The 24834-nt window shown below is 40.6% G+C and overlaps 1 pseudogene; it reads right to left on the bottom strand.

Annotated features, from left to right (window-relative positions):
- Window positions 1-18967: 18967 nt before the first annotated feature.
- On the bottom strand, window positions 18968-21197 carry LOC139465099 (uncharacterized; annotated as a pseudogene).
- Between the last annotated feature and the right edge of the window lie 3637 nt (window positions 21198-24834).

Raw genomic sequence — 24834 nt, 5'->3', positions numbered from 1 at the left:
GGTTTTTAATATTTGGCGCAAACGAAATTTTGATGTCATCTGCCTTAAAGATATTCATATAGATAAAAATCAAGTGAACATTTTTAGGAATGACTGGGGCCTTGAGTGTATTTTCGCTCCTTTCAAAGTCTAATGCCCGCGGGGTGGCTATTCTCTTTAATTCCATCGAAATGTCTATTCATAAGGTTATGATAGATTATGGTGGAAATTTTATAATTGCTGATATAACCATTAAAGGAATAAGATTGACCTTAGCTACTATATATGGGCCTAATTCTGATCTCCCAAAATTTTATCATGATATCTTTAATGCCATTGGTGGACTTGATAATGAATCGATTATAATTTGTGGGGATTGGAACCTCATTCTTGATCAATCTCTAGATCTGGAAAACTATAAAAAATTTAACAACCCAAATGCTAGAAAAGCGGTTCTAGACTATTTATCTCAGTTTAACCTATATGATGTTTGGCGTGAACAGAATGCAGCTGTTAGAAAATTTACATGGTGGAAACATAAACCCAGACAGCAAGCTAGGCGAGACTTTTTTCTGGTTAGTGAAGATATTTTAAACCTATCCTCTGCTGCTGACATTCTCCCAGGTTATAAATCTGACCATTCGGCTTTTTCTTTATGCCTAAATGATTCTCTGATAAATAATAGGGGCCGTGGATATTTTAAATTTAACACTTCCCTTTTAAGAAATAAACAATATGTGGATATGGTTACGACTGTTTTAGATGAAACAAAACAACAATATGTGCATCCATCTTATATATCAGACCATTCTGCTCCTTTTGATGATTTGGATTTAAAACTGAATATACCTGATTCCCTATTCTTGGAAACCTTTTTAATGAATTTGCGAGGTAAAACAATTCTTTTTCCTCATATTTGAAAAGAAAAGAGGGAAGAAATTGGGCGATTTAGAAAAAGAAATAAACCAATATGAAAATAAAATTAGAGAGGATTTTCAAAATATTTCTGAAGAAGCTTTAAGTAAATTATCTGAATCAAAAAAGGATTATGAAAAAATTAAAGAAGAAGAAAGCAAGATAAATGCTTTTAATAAGAGATTACAATGGTATGAGGAGGGAGAGAAACCGACTAAATACTTTTATTGTCTTGAAAATAGAATTTTTACAAATAATATCATCTCCTCTTTGATTAATAGTGAAGGTGAGGAACTGAATGATACAACTCTCATCATGAAAGAACAAGAATCATTTAATAGAAACTTGTACCAAAAAAATAGTTCAGTAGATACTAACCCAAGCCTGATGTTAAACAATATTCCAATTCTAAAACTAGAGAATGATATGCAACAGGCCTTTGAACAGCCGTTATCCTTAAACGAAATAGGTAAAGCTACACTTGCAATGAAAAATAATAAGAGCCCAGGTCTTGATGGCTTCCCAATTAACTTCTTTAAATTTTTCTGGAAAGATTTAAGAGTCTGGATATGGAGATACTTTAATCACGCTTACCATTCTAATTCTTTGACTTCTGCTATGAACTGGGGCGTGATTACTTGCATTCCAAAAGCAAATAAAGATAGAAAAAGATTAAAAAATTGGCGTCCCATTACTTTATTAAATGCTGTATATAAGATTTTAAGCTCTTGTATTACTAATAGAATCAAGCAATCTTGAAACAAATTAATTCATTGTAATCAATCAGGATTTATCCTTGGGAGATGATTAAGTGAAAATATTAGATTACTTTACGATATCATATTTGAAACTAAGAGACTTGACAAAAAAGGTACGTTGATACTCATTGATTTTGAGAAAGCGTTCGACACCGTGAATAAAGATTTGATTTTCCTCGTTCTGGAAAAATTTGGCTTTGGGCCAAATATGATCAAATGGATACATATACTCATATCTAATGCCTCTTCTTGTATTGTCCAAAATGGCTACCTCGCTAAATTTTTCATGAATGAAAGAGGTTGTAGACAGGATGACCCAATTTCCCCCTATTTGTTTCTTTTCGTAGCTGAAATTCTCGGTATCATGATTCGTAATAATGAAGATATAAAAGGTATACTTCTACACGATATTGAACACACATTGGGCCAATATGCTGACGACACCCAACTTTTTTTAGATGGCTCGGAAAAATCATTAAAATCAGCCATGGATACACTTGAAACTTTTTACAAAATCTCAGGATTAAAAAATGAACTTTGAAAAAACCAAAGCAATATGGATAGGCAGTATGGCTGGTAGTAAAGTCCGATTTTGTCCTAACTTAAAGCTATATTGGCATGATGGCAACTTTGAAGTTTGGGGCATATGTTTTAATGTTGACTTAAAAGACCTTTGGGTAATCAACACTAAAAAACGCCTTGATAATATCTATGGTATTATAAGCAAATGGAAAAAAACGTAATTTGACTTTGATGGGTAAAATAACAGTTGTTAAGTTTTTAATTCTGTCTACCCTTGTACATATTTTTTCCGCTCTCCCAAATCCATCAAAAGCTTTTATTGATCAATTGAATAGAATTCTTTTTAACTTTATTTGGAGTGGCAAAAGAGATAAGATTAAGAAGGATTATTTGAAAAGGAATTACAGTCAAGGTGGATTGAAAATGACTGATTTACCCAAATTTATATCATCTTTAAAAAATTCATGTTTAAAAAGATATTGCGAAAAAAAACATTAATTATGACCTTGCTAGTTTTTAGCTGGCTCATATCTACACTTTAGGGGCCAGATTGCACAAGAATTGGGAAATTGTAAATCCTTTCTGGAAAGATACCCTTATAGCCTGGATTGACTTTATGCATTCATATGACTTTGAAGACTTAGAAAAAGCCGAAATTGCTTCCCAACCCATATGGTTAAACCATTATTTTAGAGAACCAGTATTAATTTTTAATGACTGGTTTAAATAAGGTATAGTTACAATAAAATACTTGTATGATGAAAACGGATGGATCCCTTTCCCACGTTTACAACAACTTTATGATCTTAAAGGAACTTTTCTCGACTATAACCGTATGTTTTTTAATATTCCAAGAAATTGGAGACAAAATATTGATACAAATCTACATTCCTCTTCTAATCTCACAGTATCTCCTTGGATTTATGATCTTACACGTTCTATTAAAGAAACAAAAGTGTTTTATAATAAACTGATAGGGAATTCCCTCCCTCTCCCTAAATCTTGTTTGAAATGGGAAAATCAGCTGGGATGTTCTTTTCCATGGAATCAAATATTCAGTGTATATTGCCATGGGTTAAGGGACACAAAACTCAGGGATTTCCAGTTTAGATTTATTCATAAAGTAATATTTACTAAACGTGAGTTATTAAGAATGAAACTTATTGATAACGATGAAAATGTTTATCATGTTCATATTGAATTTCATGTTGGTAAGAATTTCTGGTCAGATTTCTGTATTTACTGGACTCATATCTTGCATAGAAAAATCCTTATAACTGACAACGAGCTCCTCTTTGGTACCTCTGATGTACTAATTAACCATTTGATTGTAGCTGCTAAAAGATTTATCTTTGTCCAGTGTATTAAGAATGAAAAGGTTGACTTTGTTGCTTTTAAGAACACAATAAGAAGTATCTATGACGTTGAATATCATATTGCACGTAGAAGTAACGACTTCTCTGCCTTTAATAGAAAATGGGCTTTGTTTACTCAAACTGTAAAATAACTTATTCACTTGATGTTTGCAACATAATTTGATGTACCATAAATACCGCATCTTCTGAATTGTATACATAAATATGCCTTCATCTGTACCATGATGTGGATTATGCCTTCATCTGTACCATGATGTGGATTATGCCTTCATCTGTACCATGATGTGGATTATGCCTTCATCTGTACCATGATGTGGATTATGCCTTAGGCCTCCTCTGTACCATATCCTTTTGAGAAGTACCTGTATTCATAAAGCTGTATTGCTTTCCGAGTGCATATGTATCCTGTGTATATGACTGAATAAAAATTTATAAAAAAACAACAACTCTACACTCTTATGAGTGAGTAACCTCGGCTGGGTAATTTAACGGGGATTAATGTCCCGAAACCCACTTACTGACGAAACTTGAGTTTTCAACGTGACCACTCCAGTAGCGGGACCTTCGTGAACTATTTAACGGAACCTGGAGGGTTGATGATGATGATGATGATGATGATGATGATGATGTTGATGTTGGAGATTTAACGAGCGCTTCCGGTGTTGCGGGATAGGTGACGTAACAGAATCTTGAAAGACTTTAAATACACAGCACGCGGACGTCAGAGGAGACAATCTCTCCACGACTGGGTCTCCTAACCAACGTGTGTTTATACACACGGGGAAAACACGAATAGCAAGCTAACACTATGTTTGCACTGAAGGTGTACGTATCAAAATAAAGCTCTGAACATAAGCTATCACACGGTGTCATCAAGGATACACAAAAAGCTATGTACAATTACAGGTGAGGCAAACATTACCATAAATACATAATAAATATCCAAATGTACATATACCTTCCCCTAATGTTTGCATATCATAATTACAAAAAAACAAAACAACAAAAAACAAAACATTTTCAATACAAGAATAAGGTAGCGAACATATAAGAGATAACATACATCAAGTCAATACATGGTTTGAGAGTGCCATTAGATTACAAGAGAATGAAATCGTCGGGCCACTCTATTGCTAATACAAAATGTACGGACACTGTAAGATAGCATCTTCCCTTGACACATCAAGTCCAGTTTCCTGTGTTAAATATGACTAACGCACATATCAATAGTCCAATCAGAGAATGTTACATAAAACCAACACCCGGGCAGTCGCCATCTTTGTGAAGCCACACGAGCCACGAACAGCGATCTGATTAGATAGCGCGTATTCATTACAAGGGGCACAACTCGTGATCTACGCCAGGCGGCGCCACGATCGAGCTAAGAAAAGTGGGCTTGATGTGTCAAAGGTATACACGAGACCTGGTATAGGAACGTGGACACGCTGACCTCAGGAGGATGCTGTGTTATACGATAGTGAAAGTCGCTCATTCGTTTGTCTCAGTTCATTAAAACGTCAAAGCCTCACGCTTAATGATACGTGTACCTATTTACAAGTAGATTAACACAACAAGAAAAGTACTTAAAACAAAATGGAAACTACTTATCCTAATAATTGAACACTGTAGGAGTACACTAATGACACCAGGTGTTCGCGAAAGAAGGTAACACGTCACGCCCTGACGGCATGGTCAGTTGAGGGTCACGACACGGTCGGCCCTTGGGGTCCTCAAAGAACGTCCACGCCTAGAATATTATCTAACTTAATGATATTGCGGTTTTGGTTGAGCGCAGCTAGTGCACATGTCGACGTCGTTACTGCAGTTGGTGCAGAAAATGCCATGAGTACATGTCATTAGTACGGTATATACGGCAGGTGTGTAAGTGAATTTCGTACGTGAAAAATGACAGGTGTTTTTTTACTAAGTGCGACAAGTACAAAACAGGAGAAAAGTGTGTGTAAGTAATGTCAGTTTAAATAAAGTGCGGCAAGCTGATGCACGTGCTCGACATGCGGCAGGCATGACAAATGTTAAAGGTAAATTCATCGCTGAAACGTTACAAGTATGTAGTTTAAGTAGTTTATGTAGTTTAAGCGAAACAAGAGTGAAAATTAAATGGGTCCCAGACACGTGGCAAGTGTGTGGTTTCTGATACAAGTGCTCGACATGCGGCAAGCATGATAAATGTGAATGTGAAGTAAGAGCTTGAAATATGCAGCAAATTTGGCTGATTGTAACTGGCGTATCAAGTGTGTAGCGGCAAGAAACAAAGTATGAAACTTTTCACCAAAAGGTTTATTCACGCTTTCCTATTCACATCGTTGCAGCGTTACCGTTAGCGTTATCAAATACATACGTAGGTGATGAACTAAAAAGAAAAGGAAAACACTTGCTAAGTTTTTAACACAAACCTGAACCATTCAAAGTATACAAATATTTCAATTCGAAGTTGCATCATAATTACTAAAATCAAATGTGTCTGTTTAGATCATTTGTACATAAAGACAATATAAAGGCAAGGCAACAACATCACATCTGTGTTCACATCTGTGTTCTGCCATAAACGACCCGAGAACCCACTGGCAAACATGGAGGCACTCTGCCCTACCTACAACATTAGCTAGTGATCATGTGATCAGGAGCCAGGATGTAGATTTAATATAAACTGAAGTCCAAAAGAAACCTTACCAGAATTTGAAATCACTCTTGCTCAAAAGCAACAAAACATACATGCATGAAGTAAAGTGTACTGAGAAGAGCAATATATCGACATAATCAACACTGAAGATGACAATCATACCGCGACCGAGAAAGACGCCAGAGCCCCCCAAAGTTGAGTGTGGTACAAAACTCGAGCTTTCAGAATCATGGACAATAGGCAGAGTACATAAACAATCGCTCACGTTCAATAACAAGTCATTAGTAGCGTGTGTGACCACCAAATGCCTCAATACACGCAAAAACTCTTCGACGCACAGAAAAAGTCAGTCGTCTGATGAGGTCACGTGGGATTTGACGCCATTCTTCTTGGAGGGCCAAGATCAGTTCTTGTCGGTTGGCTGGAGAGTGTGGTCGTTGTCGAACGCGACGATCCATCAAGTCCCATAGGTGTTCTATGGGGGACATGTCGGGTGAGCGTGCAAGCCACGGCAGGACGTTGACGTTGTTGGCTGCGAGGAAGTTAGTGACAATTCTGGCTGTATGGGCTCTAGCGTTGTCATGCTGATAAATGACACCACGTGGCTGCTGTTGGAGAAATGGTAGGACAACTGGACAAAGAATGATATTCATATTACGCTGAGCTGTTATGTTTCCGTCAACAATGACCAGCGGTGTCCTCTCCTGCCCACCGATCCCTCCCCACACCATGACACTCCCTCCACCATATGGTACGACCTCCAGCACGCAACACGCCGCCGTTCGTTCACCCCTTCGGCGTTAAACACGTTGTCTTCCATGAGCCCTAAAACATACAGAATCGACTTTCGTCAGTGAAGACAACCCTCTGCCAGTCACGTCGTTGCCAACGTCGTACAGTCCGGGCCCATCTCAATCGCAGACGACGATGTTGCGCTGTCAATAGCTGTCCTCTGTATGGTCTAAAAGCCCTGATTCCATGAGCCCTGAGTCTCCTGGCCACTGTCTGTCGACTAACCCTGTGGCTTAAGGCATTTGTCGCCGATGACGTCACTGTCAGGAAGCGATTTCGGAGGCGCAAGGTACGCAAGTACCGGTCATCATGGGGCGTAGTCACTGGGTCTGACTGTTCTTGGCCTGTCAGCGGCCCGCCCTGTCTGTCTGTAACGTTGCATCAAGTTGGTAACGGCAACACGGGAGCAACCGAAGGTTCGTGCAATATAGGCGTGGGTGGCTCCCATCTGTGCCATACCCCAGACTCGTTCACGTTGTTCGACTGTAAGTCGTGGCATTTCTTTTGTGTTTTTTTATCACTGTGGATGTCTGACTTGCCGTTGCAATCGTTTTATACCCTTACCCGCACGTGCATTTGCAGTTTTCCGTGATGCACGTGTTTTTCACTTTTTCGCGTGTTATCTTGCAAACATGTAACAGACGATTAACATTTTCTGCATACACTATTGTTGTATTTAGGTTATGTGTTTTAGATAGAGTTCATCTGAAAAAAATGTATACTTTGTCTGAAATTTATATTTTCAGTTGGTAAAGTTTCTTTTGGACGTCAGTTTATAAACTGCAAAGGTTTAGGCAGCTGGCTGGGTTAGAACCCTGTATCTTAGTTGTAACTTAGTTTACTCATTTAACCGTGGACATTTATTTACTTATGTTGAAACTTTAAAATATCAAAGTTAACTTATAGTTTTAATAATTTGAAACGTCAGACTACGTGCTCTTCACGTGCAAAATGTGACAAGCTTGACAAATGTGACACTTGTGGTAAATGCTTTTAGTTCGGCAAATTAGGAAAATATTGCAAACGTTGCAAGGTTTGGACGTCTGTTAATATTATAGCAGATTAGCCTTGGACTCCAGGCAGAAGAAAAAAGATATATCAAAACGCCGTGCTACATGTGACATCGGAACACTGTATGCTCCTAAGACAGCAATAAATAACGTCAGGATGACTTGCTGAATCCTGCTCTAAATTCCCTTAGACGAAGCACTACATCACCCGAAATACATAGATTCAAGTAAAACGTCGCAACAACACAGGCAGTTGTGAATGCGTCTGACACGTATGCAGTGTTTAACATGGAAATTCTTACCGCATTTACCTTCTACTGGGATGGGTGTATGTCAAAATGGGAACAACATCTCCATTTGTGATGAATTATTCATTATACACTACTGCCTAAAAGTTCATTCCCCTAACACGCGTTGAGAACGCGTGTAACACGCATGTGACACGGGTGCTCAACGGGTTGCACACGGGGTGAGCACCCGTTGCACACGGGTGTGCAACGGGTGTGCAACGCGTGTGCAACCCGTTGCACACGCGTGTACCACGCGTGTAACACGGGACCGGGTTCCAGTTGAAGTTGACAAAATTATCAAATGAATAGTGAGATAAAACAAAACAGTGAGATGTGAAATTTGAGTTAATGAGCGGCCATTGAGCTGTGTTCACCAGACCGTAAATACAAGGTCGGCCCGTCTTAATTAGTGTTCGGTTGTTAGACTTTTATGGCATGAACCATTCCACTAGGGTCCCGTCATTGTGGCTAGCCGACAGTAGAACAGTAGTGAATTTAGATGCGAGTTTATTCCTAGGGGAACCACCGCGTTGACACGATTGTCGCGGGTTGGTAAATGTTCGCCATTACTAAAATGATTGTTTGTGGATTACGAACATATTCATTTGCCCACACGAGTCATTTCATTTGATTGCAAATATAACGTTTTTCGTTCGCCAAATTTATGCTTTAGACAGTACAATTATGATATAGCCGTCACCACTACTAATGTCTCATTATTTCACGTAGGAATATGTCCCATTTCCCCACACCCCACTTTCTGTTTTGTATTTTGAAAGAATAAATAAAAGAAGGTTTTGTGTGGGACACTTTTATACTAATTATAAGAGGATGTTGTAAATGAATATGAACAGCCATGCTGTCTGACTGTTGATAGAATTTGAGATCTTCACAATCACCGGGTGTCACCATGTAGACATAATCTCGTTAGGGTTTGTGATTTTTACATTTGCCCAATGTCAAAACTGACCTCCCTGAATATGTTTTATAGGTTTGACAGCAACTATGCTTGTGGATTTCAGAGATAGACATGATTTGTTAGCTAGATGTTATTACAATAAGCGAAAATGTCTTAAAAGTCCACAGTTTGCTTAATAGTACAAAAAGTGTGTTATAGATCTATCAACGTTTTCTTTTATTGAACATAATATTTGCACTATATTGCTGTTAGCTGTAAATAATCTAGCCTCCCCATGTACGTAACTTACATATATTTATGTATGACCAGAACAACAAATAAAGTTCTGGTAGATAAGTACCTCGCAGATTTAACGTGCGCTTTCCGACTTAAGCCTATCTCGCACACGGGGAAGCACTTATACTATTAGGGTAAAAAAACGTAATGATTAAATGCACCCCCCCCCCCCCCCCCCCCCCAAAAAAAAAAAAATATAAGTTTGCAGCCTATTCCATTAAAGTTAAGGGGGTTGGGGTTTGGCTGGGTGGGAGTGGGTGATAAAAGAATATTCAATAATATGGTAAAGGTAAAGTTTGGGCGGGGGGTGGGGCAAGCGTGGGAAGGCACGGCGTCGGCTGGCGAGCATGTGTGGCTAGAAGTCTAACGGCGGTATCCTTCTAGTAGTCTTAGTAGTCTCTTGGTCAGCTTCTCATCCTGGGGGTTGGGATTCTGGTAGAGACTCTTGGCAAGGAGGGCGGCGGTATTGGCGACGAAGTGGTTTGAGGTCGGTACGCCACTACTCTGGAAGAAGTGGTTCAAGTCTGTGTAGTTTGTGATGTCGTACTCGATGTCCTGTCCCCCCTTCTTGTGCACCATGACGAGAGGGACTCCTTGTTTGACGTAGAGATGTTCCTTTGGGGTGTTGATCTGGTCAACCTTGAGATCCGGCCGGGCCTTGTAGTGGTTGATCGGAATGTCTGACTTTTCCACTAGTAATTAAAGTTCTTTGGTATGACCTCTTTTATCCCTGCTGACGTTATCCTAATGTTCAATTTCAGTCTGCCTCACCAAGCGTAAGCATTGTACATGTTCTGATAAACCACACTGATGCAATTAAGCAAATGAATATTTGCTGTGGGCAAATATCTATTTTCTATATATATATTTGTGGATATGAAGCATTCTAGTTAATTGTGGATACACTGGGCAGACAGAATTGTGTTTATTTCCAGGCCATCCTGATCGTCGTTTACTACTATAAGGTGTATGTTTTGAGGCAAGATCAAAGGCGCCGCACAGCATTTGTTAGATAACAGACGGGGTCGTCCGTTTCGCTTTAAACAACCACCCCACCCTGTCTGTAGGAGTTATATAATCGGTGCGCAAATAACTGTGTCAAGTCCACTGCCGGGCTGATGCGGTGTCAGTGTCAGCGATGAACATGAATGCTCAAATTATAGACCTGTAGCACTCACAAGTTGCTTAGCCAAAATATTTGAAAAGTGTATATTCAATTCTCTGATAACAGCAAATATAACCTTAGAAATAGATTCAACATACCAACAATCAAATGTAGAACACAGACCTATGCTTAATAATAATTTCTTCTGGATATGATCAACCTGCGGAACCCTCTATCCGATAAAGTAACTAATGCTCGCTCATTAAAAGAAATCAAATCATTAATTAATCGTTCTGATGCAATTACTAATAAAAATTTTGACTTCAAATATTTTCATAGATCATTCCAAATTGTCCACTGTCGCCTTAGGCTCGGATGCAGTGACTTAAACGCTGATAAGTTTAGACGACATGTATCAGACATACCAGACTGCACTCATGGATATCACCTTGAAGATGCAATTCACTTTTTCTATAACTGTCAAAAAATACGATAATATCAGAAACACTGTGTATTTCTACACACATGGGTATGGTCTAAAAATGATATTACGTGGCAGTAGTTAATCAGTTCTACAAACATGACTCTTCTTAAATCAGTTCACGACATCATTGTCAAAAGCAAAAGGTTTGAGTAGCTTAATGTTATGCATATAGTAAAGGAAAACTGCATTACCTTATTTCACAGACACCACTTGCTTCAGTGTATTGGCTTCGTGTATTTCATTTGTGCATTTTGTATGTTTATGTTCATCACTCACTTATATATATCCAGCTGTTGTTAAGTTGTTACCTGGAGAGGTATTACATAAGCAAGTTTTGCTTGTTTACCGATCCAGATTTCTTTTGAAATAAAAATACGTTTAAGGCAACACGGCTAACCCTAAAACACATGATTGTAAACTATTCACAAAGGGGCACTAATCTCTGGCTTCTTCTCGGGTGTCGGACTCAAACTCAAACTCATTTATTCTTAGAATAACATGACATACAATTATCTACAATTTTTATTATGTACAATTTAACAAAAATAAAAAAATAGGATACGTGGATACTAATACAATTTACCAATTGTATTGTACCCATTGTTAAGGAATTTAGATAGGCCTTTTAGATTTCTTACACTGTTAGTGGTCATAATTTTCTTAAATGTTTGGAAACTTAAGATATTGCTTATTTAAGATGTTCATATCGCCATTGGTGAAAACTTCACATTGAAATAAATAATGCAATTCATCTCCCACAGCGATAGATTCACAGAGTGGACACTGGCTGTCTTCCCTGGGAATGTTCAGGCACCGACCTGTTTCAACTGGTAATCATTGGTTAGAAAGTTATGACTTTAATTTTGAGAGCAGTAGATATTTCGCAAATGAAGGTTGATTCTTCAGGTAATACGACCTTTGGATTTCCGCTTGGGCTTTCTAGCTGCCGTGAGTCAATTTGCTCGTTAACGCAACCGAGCGTGACAAGGGACTGGGCTACCAGTCTGCAAGGACAGCTAAATAAGCTTAAGCATTTTTGAAAACTGATTGGTTACCCATGATCTATGAAGATTTCAACAAAGGGCGCATGGTAATTAATTTCTTCAGCCTAAACAAACAGACAAATAACGGCGAAAGCTCATCGGGTGTCGTTATTTTGAAATACCCCTGATGGTTACAGTTTAATAATAAAAAAGTATCCATGAGTGAAAGCATTTGCGGATTTCGGATTGCGTGGATGATATAATTACTACTCCCTTGTTGTCATCCACATTTTCTGGTATAACCCTACACTTGTGTATTTGTCGTAATTTACTTGCTGCTCAGTTAATGAATTTATAACATGTATACTTAGTTGTAGCACCACTCAGATTATAAAGGTTCAAATTTGGTCTTTCTTGTACCTGGGGTAATTATTCAATCTAAATCCAGGTTTGAAGTGAGGTGGAATGTGAGTTATGTGATATGCACGCGGCAGCCCAGCAAGAGATGTATGGTCAGTTGCTTTACTTTTTTTGTAAATCAACTGATCATTCCCAGACATCAAAGGATCAGCAGGAAATACGTTGATTGATTAATTACTGTTATCTTGCAGAGTGGATATGTCAAAAGTAAGTGTTTACATGTGAAGGTAGGTTTACTAAACCTAGGCAATACACTCATATCATGACGTGAAGTACAGATGTAAAAACAACATACTTTGTTCAAAGGGTAACCGATAATACACTGACTGGTTGTTCATTGTTATCTAACTCAATGTATGTTTTAAAGAACCGTGGACATTATAAAAATAGTTGTCACGTGGGCTTTCTCAGCTAACTTGGCACCTATGTGAAACAATTGAAACAAACTAGGTGATCAGTTAAGAAACAAACACGGGTTATAATATTCGATACATTTAAATAACGTTTAAAAACGATATATTTAAATATTTTAATATATTTCATATATATTCCAAATATTGTTTCCAAATAATTATTATTAAAGTATTTGATTCTCACATAGACATTTGACATCGAATAAGTATTTTTGTACAGCTGCAGACGCAATGGATATTGTTCCTTTATGTTGATATTCCCGGATACATTATAACTTTGTTAGGTTGTAATAATGATATTTGCATTTTGTTTTCATTCATTCGCTGCAGCTTTGAACAGAATCATTCTTGTTCCTTTCCGTTTGGTTGGGAAGTTTTTCGATGCGCGATAGACGTTGTTTTCGCAAGTGTTTTCTTTTGTAAGCGTGTATATGTTACAGTCAATGTGTAAAATATGATTCACTCAGGCAATTTATTAAATATCTAAATATTTCAGTCATTTTACAAATTGACTGAATAGTCCATTCATTTATTTAACCGACTGACTAAAAATGATAAAGACAAGCAAAAAGAGCTTATACATATCACAATATATTAATTATGCTAAGAAAAGAAGCCAAACAATACAGAACTGTACTTGGTGATGATATTAAACATAAACAAATATTTGGAATTCGTTATCATATTAATAAAGATGGACATATTTTTCAGTTAATTTGTAAAATGAACTGAATATTTAGGCGTTTAATAAATTTCCTTAGTGAAATCTGTTTACATTTTGAATGTAAACATATACACACGGTAAAATAAGCAATGTTCAGATGAAATATTTACTTTGTGTTGCAAGTCAAAATAGTGTACACAAAGATCGCACAATTACCATGCAAGTGACTTACAAAAACTGCATCACTATTACCGATGCTCCCCACAAATATACCTACATTTCCAAAACTGTATTTCATTTTTGTTGATCAATGTGACCATACGTCCTTCTACTTTCAATAAAAATGCGCTTACGAATGGCGAGCACAGGTCGCGAACAAGTCTAGATTTCTGCTCTATCATCCGGGTGCTCACTGGGAAAATACAGTAATGCACAGGTAACAACTACTCCCGCGGAATTGCTTTAGAACAGTGCTCTTTTGTACGTTGAAATACTATATATTGTGAATGCCAAAATGATGTATCAAGGATCAAGTAGAAGATACATTGACCGCAGCGCTGGGAGTTTATTCAACAGGCCCGTGAAAATAACACTGCTGTATCTTATTATTTATTTTAGATGACGCAGTCAAAGCTCACTTCTCCTGGCGGCCATTATCGAACGGCCAGCTAAAACACAACCCCGCGCTTACGTCTACAGGTCTCTTCCTGTAGTACGGTAATTAGTATTCTCTCCCTCAAGTGTATCCTCAATTATATCACCCACCCTCATTAATTACCTGCTTCTCTTTTCCAGCCTCACGGCTATGGAGCTGAGATAAAGAGTCCAAGTTATCATAAAGTAATTAGGGTCCAATAAAAACAATGCGCCGCCAAACCTCATACATATTATCACTGAAAGTCGTACTACAGACGGTTAATGTCAAATCACAATAAAATCATTTCAATTGCAATAACATGTTCCAGGACCATGTATTCTCTTAACACAATCGGATTTAGAAGCAATGGTCGTATAAAACAAGACAGATCTATTTAAACACAACAGTATTCATGTTATTCCCACAAAATCACATAAAGAAAGGAGACATTAGCAAATTCATGTGTATTATCATTTTTCGTCAGGAGAACAAATTTTTCTCTCCTTGTTACCACCTCCAGGTTCAGCTTAAGACGGGTCCTCCTTTGGTCAAAAGTTTGTTCCCCCTCTAATGAGTGTGTCACGCGTTGCACACGAGTGGCGGACGGGGTGCACACCCGTGTGCAACGCGTTGCACACGGGTATCACACGCGTGACCAACCCGATGCACACTGGTTGCGTAACGCGTTGCCCATGCGTGTAAGGGGAATGAACTTCTAGGCAGTAGTGTACTTCCTCCACCCTCAGTGCATTGTTGGAAGCACAGTTTCACATAAACAAGCTGATGACATGCTAGTAGGCGTTAGTCATTTTGAAGCCATTTCCGGAAACTAGACTTTATTCTCAGTCAAACAGTTATGTACATAGCACCATTGCCACAAAAGACTGGATTGTTATCTATCGTTAGAGTAGGCTGTTAACTCTCATTGAACTAACTAAATTATTCTCAATCCTGAATTGCTATCTATTATTAAACTAGTCTATATCAAAAGTTTGAAGATGACCTCCATACATTCTGCTTGATGAGTATCACTTCTAAATGCCTTTCAAAGACTTAATCTAGTCTCAATCTCACTAATCTAGTCTCAATCTTACTAATCTATTCTCAATCCTGTGTTGTTAACTATTATTAAACTAATCTGGTCTCAATCCTGGAATGTTAGATTTTATCAAACTTATATATTCTAATCGAACGTGGTCTAGATTCACAGATTGTCCAAAACAAAGCAACTTAACCCTTTTCATTCTCAAAAGAAATCTTCTTCCTAACACAGAGTCCACGTGTCAGCGTGATGGATATACAACTGTTATGTGTGTTGTGTATTAATGAATGGTAGACACGTGTCCGCCCCAATGTCTTGCAAAAGATACTGCTGATTGGCGTTAAACACATCCCTTCCCAAACCCCTGACGCCTCCAGCATGAACGACCTTCAATGATCTCCAATCATTCTAAAGGAGTCAAACGTGTCATCGAGAAGTCTTCAATCACTGGAGGAGCCTGTTCAACATCAGTATCTGTCGTGAAGTGGTTGCGTGACACGAAGCGTGTTCTACAGATAAGCTATGGTAATTGAAAAACCAATTCCACGGGGAAATTCATGTGTTCCATGGCTTGTTGGTATTTGTCGAGATAAGTACCAATTATTGGTTCAAGGAGGATATATCACACAGTTGAAACATCAGCCAGTGATTTTATTCATCGGGCCGTGGTTGTCTAAGACAATAAGTGGATAATTCTTACAATATTTGGAAATAGAGAAATACATACATGCCTGCCTACTTGGGCCTTTTTACTGTCTTACTGCATAAATGCGATGACATCATGTAATCCCATGGGAAAGTTATGAAAGTACCACTAATCTATGCTGGTCGTTAAAAGCGACTCCATGCGTATTCTGGTCATTGAGTGAGTGAGTATGATTTTACGCTGCTTTTATTAATAGTCTAGCAATATCACGGCGGGGGACACCAGATTGGGCTTCACACATTGTATCCATGTGGGGAATCGGCGTATTCTGGTCAGACTCGGTGGCTTGGATGATCGCGTGTCCTGTCCTGGCTGACAAATAGGTGACATATTGCTGATTGCGGAAACTTAACAAAAAGCAACAAATAGCGTGACATGACCACAAACTTCATAGAGAATATTATTGTTATCTGTTACTCTGAACGGCCAAACTCACAATGTCTGTTTTGTGTGCAGTCCCTTTTTGAGGTACCACGCCTGTTATTAATGAAATGGTGTTAACAGTTAAACAATATTCACTCACAAAACGCGAAAGAAAAGAACAAGCAGGACGATGTGCATAATGTACACAATAATCTTATACAGTTGCTTTATATAGTTCATAGAAATGTACAACGAATAACATGGCTATCCACACGGACCGAACGTCACAACTGTTTTAAATCAAACTATCGTTGCAGCGTCAAAACATTGTAATGCGCGCCAGCATTGTGCTGTTCGATTTATTAGCCATTGCAGTTTATGGCAAAATACGACATGTCGAGATGTAGAGCGCGAAAGAGAGAGAGAGAGAGAGAGAGAGAGAGAGAGAGAGAGAGAGAGAGAGAGAAGGAGAGAGAGAGACAGAGAGAGACAGAGAGAGTGAGAGAGAGAGACAGAGAGAGAGAGAGAGAGAGAGAGAGAGAGAGAGAGAGAGAGAGAGAGAGAGAGAGAGAGAGAGAGAGAGAAAATCTGTTTTTGATGTGACGCGACCGGAGATCGACACGCTCCGGGCATCTCCGGCCAGAAACGCTCTCCACAAGACTAAATATGCTGAAATCAGTTTTTTCAGTGTTTTCAAATTCCCTTCATCAGTCAGTGTGAGTGTTTTCTCTGAATTCACAGTATGTCATTCATTTTGAAATCGTGTAGATCGAGGTCATGTAATCATGCCAAACTGGGGATGTTATGAACGTGGACCCCCGTCAATATCCGGGTTATAACTAGTTGTCAGCATCCCATGCTTGTCGCAGGAGGCGGTCAGACTCGCTGACTTGGATGATGTATGCAATCGTATCCCAATACCCTGAGTGCGGCATGCATGGTGTCTCACTGGGTTAGCAGTATAACACCGGCAGTTGCCCGGACTAATGGAGGCAGCCATATAGACACATACAGGCCTATGCAATAATTATCTTGAACGCGGCGTTAAACCAAATTTTATTTCACCTAACTTCTAGTCATGGCTGTTTAAGACTTATTACTTACTCACACGTGTACGGCTGTAATGGTGCTTCGTTCTATCTGTATGGTGCTGAAAGCGTTTATAATATGCGACGTCTACAACAATTTACTTTCCGTAAAAGGTGACTCTGCTTGTCGTGAAAGGTGACTTATGGATCGGGTGGTCAGGCTCGCTGACTTGGTTGATGCATGTCATCGATCCCAATTGCGTGGATCGATGCTCATGATATTGATCACTGGGTTGTCTGGTCCAGACTCGATTATTTACAGACTGCCGTCATATAGCTGAAATATTGCTGAGTGCGGCGTTAAACAACAAACCAACGAATTAAGCGCCCCCTGTCCTGAAGACATGTTGTTTAATTAGAAATGTTCTCCAAAACGCACCCAGAGCCTATAGATCGTGTTTCACGTGCAGTCATGAACTGTTCTGAAGACATGTAGACCGCCTCCGTGGTCTAGTGGTAGAGCATCCGCCCGGAGAGCGGAAGGTCCGGAGTTCGATCCCGCGTCATACCAAAACAAGTTAAAAGATGGTACTTGTTGTTACCCTGTCTGGCGCTCGGCATTAAGGGCTAAAACAAGGACTGGTCGGCTCAGTGTCCGTATACTGTGCCTGAGTGGGATATTCATGTTACACTGCGGCATGGTATCTCAGTGAACTAGCACAATAAATCGGACTAGTACAAGCAGCCACACAAACACATACACGTACATGCACGTTGCTATATAAGCGCAAAAATCTTGGACGCGACGTTTAACCCCATTTCACCTCACCTCTGAAGACATGTTGGTTAATTATAGAAGTTTTCTCAAAAACGCACCCATAAAGATCGCATCGCATGAACACACCAACGTATGGCTGTGACTGCACGTGAAATGTGAGGGTTGTGCACAGATAAAGGCGACTGCGAGCATCAGTCAGTCAGTTAGTTAGTTAGAGAGATAGTTTGAGCGTTAATTAATGTTAGACTCCCGTAGGGGGTGACGAAATCATATTCTCAGCTGGTTAGATTGAGGTTGTGAAAGCCTAGTGAGATGGAAAAGGTGCCTATCTTACAGCGTAAGCGTGATGATGGGGGAGATCAAGATCGTTGGCTTCGGTTGGTTTCGTCCGTTGTCTTTGCTGTCTCGCCTCAATCTGTCACTTGTCACCTGTCAGATTTGGCGGGTAAGTTGACCATGTGTCTCGATCACACCCGGAAACATACGGGTAACATCGGGTGGCCAATCCGATGTAACCCAATGTACGAGTGTGGAAGCACCAATCACTACATTCCTTTTCTGGACTTGCCGCCCCCCCCCCCCTTGTGGTATCAGGAGGATCTAACAGGTGACCTCACCAAAACATGAGAAAATCCCTGCAGGCCTAGGGTTGGGCAACAGTTTCGTGCTATCAACCGAGACAGTTCGCGTAACTCATGGTTAAGATTAGTCATACGTCTTAAATAAGAAAATCCCCGACCAGATTGGCAACCGAGTTGGTTCACGTAACTTGAATAGACGACAAAGCTGCTATGAGAATCCTAGAATCTAGACCTGGGCCCACTTGCACAAAGCCATCTTAGCACTACGACTATTGTAAGCCTATGTTAAAGTATCGGAGTTACGATCATCTTAGCGCTAAGATCTGTGGTACTCTGCCGGGCAGCGGCCACGATAGCTGCACCTTCACCCAGTATTCTTGGTCTTCAGCAACCCATGCTTGCCGTAAAAGGCGACTAACGGGATCGGGTGGTCAGGCTCGCTGACTTGGTTGATGCACGGTCATCGATCCCAATTGCGTGAATTGATGCTCATGATGTCAATCACTGGATTGTCTGGTCCATTATTTACAGACCGCCGTCATATAGCTGGAATATTGCTGAGTGCGGCGTTAAACAAGCCAACACAGTAGTCTTGGGCTATTGACTCCGCGGCGACCTGGGCGAGGCCACAGATATGGGGCATTGGTCTCCAAAATGAAGCGCTTGGCATTCAGGAATCGTAATGCTGATAGCTGTTGGTCGTCAAAGCTGGCCACCATCCCGGTGTATCCAAACCACGTCTCGGGGAAGTGCTTGGTCCACAGTGCCACTTCTTTGAAGGATCCCGAAAAACAATGGAGATGAAATCTCTGGGTTGAAGGTACTCCAGCAGCTTTTGCAATTTGGAGGCATTCTTGTAAGGGAGCCTGTTTGTACATGTCGGCTGAAGTACCCTTGAGGTGGAGGATAATTCGCTTGGTTGATGGTGCGAGCTTGAAGAGCTGCCCTAGTACTTGCCCTTGACGTTCCCAGTTCCCCACAGTAAAATCCAGGCCAATTTCCCCAGAGGCGATTACATCCTTGGACAATAGCAAATGCCATTACTTGTCGAGTTGGTCGGGGTCCACGGCCTGCACATTCTTTGGTGGAATCCTATGGCTATCTTCCAACACTGATGGAAGGTTGGTTCTTGGGGCAAGGTTTGTGGATCGCAAAAGATCTGTAATGCCCTCTGAAGGATGATGTCTACCTCTAGTGATTGGCCAGCCTTGTCCAGGACCTCTTCCAGGGGTGTGGCAGCGTCCAGATGGAGCCTGCTGCGCATCCTGTCTGAATGGAAGTGGGTATCAAAATCCCTGGGAAGTCTCTCTGGTTTCGGCGGCTCTGAGGATGGAGTTGGTCGAGTGGACGTTCCGGGAAACTCTGCAGTTTGAGTGGCTTGCACAGATGGCGATGGTCCTGGCAGTGGCAGAAGGTTCCCGAAGTTCCTGAAATGATTTCAGACTCCATCCGATGTGAAGTCCAGAAGGGCGACCAGGATCCTCCAATGTATAAGACAGGCAGGGCTATCCAGCGACAGGTTGGTGGAATCTAGTGATAACGGCCATCCTTTGATGTGGCACAGGTCTTTAATGTGCCCGAAGCAGCTTCCTCTTAGGGTATGTCTTTGGGAACAAGGCTATTCCTTAGGACGAATTAATGTAATTCCGTCCAGGTAGCTCCTGCTCCCAAGATCTGCTGGGCTAGGTCTTCTATGGCAGATATCATGTGAGCTGCCACTTTTTCCGACGCTGGTACAGAGTCACGCAAACATGTTGGAAGGTGAGCTCCGTAGGCATGTTGGCATAGTGTCCTTGTTCGTTTTCAGCACGTCCATATTGGACAACTTGATCCCATTCCTTGAGGATGATTACTCTGGAACTGAGCTGTCGTGAGGGAGAAGTTACTTTAGAAGCCTGGTGCCGTGGCTCTGGGGCTTGCCTCCTTGGCATGGGGCGTCGATCCCGTCTTGGGGAGACATGTCGCTCCTGCCTTGGAAATTCCCGTCTTGGGAATTGTCTCCGGGGTGAAGGGCGCCGTTCCCGTCTTGGAGAGGCTTGTCTTACGGGGGAGGAGTACTGCCTGTGCCTTGAGGTGTTGTTATAGACAGACACCTGGCGCCGGGGTGATCGCCAGGGTGATCGTCGGTTCTGGGTTTCGACCAGTCCCCTGCAGGACGGGTGTTGTTGGACCCTTTGCTCCCGGTTGTCGTCGATCCGGGCTCTGACAGGCTCGCTTCCTTGAAGGCTTGAAATGATCATCAGGGCTTCTTTTCCTGGAGTGTGAGGCCTGGAGCTGGTATCCACTATCCTTGGATGTCTGGGATAGGTGACTTCCTGAGACATGTCCCGGGTCGATCAGTCATAGATCCTTCATGTTGAGAGACAGGGGACCTTCTTCCTGGAGATGGAGCTCCTAGGCTGGTCTGGGAGCCCGAAGACGTGGATGATGAGCCCCAAGCCCAGTAGGAAGTGGAAGCGTCCCTGCTCCTAGCTCCATGGCGTTCGCTGGAGCGTCCTCGTCGTTGGAATACCATTTTTCTGAAACATTAGAGTTTTTCCTCCAGGATACTCTGTCCTTTCCTGTGGTGCAGTGAGGACAGATGTATTCATCCAGATTGTTTGCTATTCTCTTGGTGTTTCCAACACAGGCTCCATGAAAGCATTGGTCACATCGGTCACAGCCTATCATTAATCGTCCATCATCGGGTTTATTACAGATACAATTATTCGTTTGATTCTTGAAGAGCCACTCCAAGTTGAGATCCTCTTGCTCCACGTTGCTGAATATACTGAGGACCAGTAGAATGATGTCGTTCGTATGAAGGACAGAGCATACAAGTGGACGCATATTGTCAGCAACCGGACTTACAAACCAGAACCAAGTGAACGATAACGTCCCCCAGAGGACCGACTTCTCAGCTGCTAAGCATTAGCTACCCTTACCTAACTAACACTACCAGACTTACAGATGAACACACAGCACTGCAAGCAAGATAACAGAACCGTACCAGCAGTGAACAAAGCAGATGGCGTACCCCAAAATAATCTGTACGGTCAGCGGGTGTCACAAACTGAAATGAAACCTGGCCATACTTGGGTGAAATACTTGCACCATCTAACGTTTGACCTATGCTAATATAACGCAATCAAATGTCATGCATGGCATAAACATGACCATACAAATGACAAATAAAGAAATATTCTCAACAATTGCTAAGGCTACCACACTTACCAAATGGATATGAATAACAAGCATGAAATACTCACATCCCACGCCAATATGACATGTCGGGTGTGTGCAATGCATTAGCTCCTGTGAACTATGTTCACTGGGCCTTTTTGTAATGAAATATAGTACGTTTTTCAAGATCAGCTCCGGAAACAGGACTACCTCCATTTTCAGCCTAAATTCAACAAATATTTTTTTTATTAAATCCCAATCTATCAAAAGGCACCAGTTCACCACTAGACCTATCTATGTGCCAAGTATGACGAAGAAATATGGTACGGTTTTCAAGATCTGCTCCGGAAACGAGGACTACTGCCATTTTCAGTCTAAATCAAAGTTGTTGCCATGGAAACTCGAAAAATAACTTTTTAAAAAATCCCAAGCTATCAAAAGGCATATGCAATAAACACACCAGGTCTAGGTGACAGTTGACCGCTGTCAGTCAGTCTTATCAAGAGTGAGTGAGCACAGAAGTGTCAACCTAACACCTTGTATAAATAACTGAAAAACCTAATAGACATTAATATAACACCAGGTCTAGCTATAGGTGACAGTTGACCGCAGTCAGTCATGCGAATGACTGAGTGCAGAAGTGTCAACCTAAAACCTTGTATAAACAAGAATGCACAGTGAATACATACCTGTAAACCCCTGCATTAATTGAAAGACCTGCAGAATACTTACCCACTATTTAATGTGCATTAATGTGAATACATAATATATATACATTTAGTAATAAGGTATAAAGGGATAAATGATAACACTACACATATACAAATATGCTGACAGAATTTATATTAAAAACAAAACACGCAAAGCCATGGGAGTTGTTATAGTGTCACCAAGCACCCAGTGATTGACAGCTAGGTACAATAGACCAGCAGCCCAGAGCACTTTGGTCAAACGAACAAGGTACCAATATCCGAACACAGGAACATTTACTGTGTAACCCAACATATTCATATATGGATGTCTGCCGGGGAGCCCCTGCTGCGTCTGGCCCCTGGCCCCCCAAAAGAAGGGGCCATTTAAGGGCTGGATCAAACATTGGAGGTACCACATGAAAGTAAGTGTAAATAAACTGGTACATCTCACAGAGTACATAATGGGCCACGCCAGACAAATCTTCCTCTGCAAAAGCCCTGCCAGACACCCCCAAAGAGGGTCCCCAAATTTGGGCTGGGTTAAACATTGGAGGTACCACATGAAATCAACATAAAATGAACTATTTCACTCTACTAAGAATAAAAAACCCATTGCCAGACAAATCGTCTGCTGCAAAAGGCCCGCCAGACACCCCCAAATGTTGACCCTTAATGGACTCAGTGAACACTCTGGTAAAATTTGACTAGAGTATACATTCAAAGTACCAGATGGAAGTAAGTTTAGATGAACAGGTACATGTTACTGAGTACAACACGGCCCATACCTGACAAATTTTCCTCTGCATAAGGTCCGCCAGACCCCCCAGAGAGGGTCCCAAAATTTCGGCTGGGTTAAACATTGGAGGTACCACATGAAACCAACATAAAATGAACAATTGCACTCTACTTATTGCACAATACCCATTGCCAGACAAATCATCTTCTGCATAAGGCCCGCCAGACACCCACAAAAAGTTGACCCTTCAGGTATACACGGGTAAAATTGGTTTGGAATATATATCGATTGTACCACATTAAGGTACGTTTGAATGAACAGGTTCATATCACAGAGTACAGAATGGGCCACACCAGACAAATCTTCCTCTGCATAAGGCTTAAACATTGGAGGTATCACATGGAACCAACATAAAATGAACTATTACACTCTACTTATTACAAAATACCCATTGCCAGACAAATCCTCTTCTGCATAAAGACCGCTAGACACACCCTCACCCCACCCAACACAGTTGACCCTCTGTAATCCCAGTGTGCATAATGAAACATTGGACATCAGCTCTGAGAGTCAACAGATGGTCAAATTTATGTTTTGTTCTTAAAGATGAAAGGATTTTATTGAGATTAAAATCACGTATTTATAATATCAGGTCTTTGAATACTAGTATTGATATCATAGATTAGGCCTATCGTTGAAATGTAATGAAAATGGCATGAATCTGAATCTTGTGAATATATATCTGATCAGCTATGAAGTCCTCAAAGCCTGCTACAGCCTGATAGCTTGGCTATGGATTCCTACAAACCCAAACATGCTTAGGTAGTCCTCAAAGCCTGCTATAAGAATTGTAAATGACAGTCCCTGATACCATTTGGAAATCTTTCGGTGATAATTGTGTTTAAAAACCTATGATCTCCGTTTATTTAGCAAGTTTTATCATCTAAAAAGCTGAATGTAAAATTGATAAATATGGAGATATATTTGGCCTGAATTCAGATTTTTAGATGATAAAACTTGCTAAATAAATGGAGATCATAGGTTATTAAACACAATTATCACCCCGAATTTCCAGATTATCATCCTAAAACATTTCCAAGTGGCATTAGGGGCTATCATTATCCATTCAGCAACACTCAACAACAAAAGTGTATAGTGTATTTTTCAAACAAGTAAAGTTTGGTTTTCATTATTGTAGTACATGTATGGAATCAAGTCACAAAAACGCAAATGCTACAGAAAAGCATGCATTCCATGCAAATGTTGACTTTTATGCAAGCCCCATGCATTTCGTGTGCGTTGACGGGATTCCATATGCATTGTTTAGCATCGTGCTGACAACAACCATTCAGAAAAACAATAAAATTATGCAATTATTCAACATTATGAAATGCCACGCTTGTCCGAAAACGAGCGTCTGCGAGCCATTGGTGTGCTTGAAGAAGGATTGAGTCAACGTGATGTTGCAAGACAATTTAACGTCCACAGAAACACCATTTGGTGTTTATGGCAACGTTGGCAACAGACGAATGCAGTCAGAGACCATCCTCGGAGTGGCAGGC

The sequence above is a fragment of the Haliotis cracherodii genome, unplaced genomic scaffold, assembly GCF_022045235.1.
Source record: "Haliotis cracherodii isolate W230 unplaced genomic scaffold, xgHalCrac1.p SCAF_17, whole genome shotgun sequence".
NCBI lineage: Eukaryota > Metazoa > Mollusca > Gastropoda > Lepetellida > Haliotidae > Haliotis > Haliotis cracherodii.
Note: the sequence above shows the minus strand (reverse complement) of the source record. Positions and strands in the feature narration are given on the sequence as shown.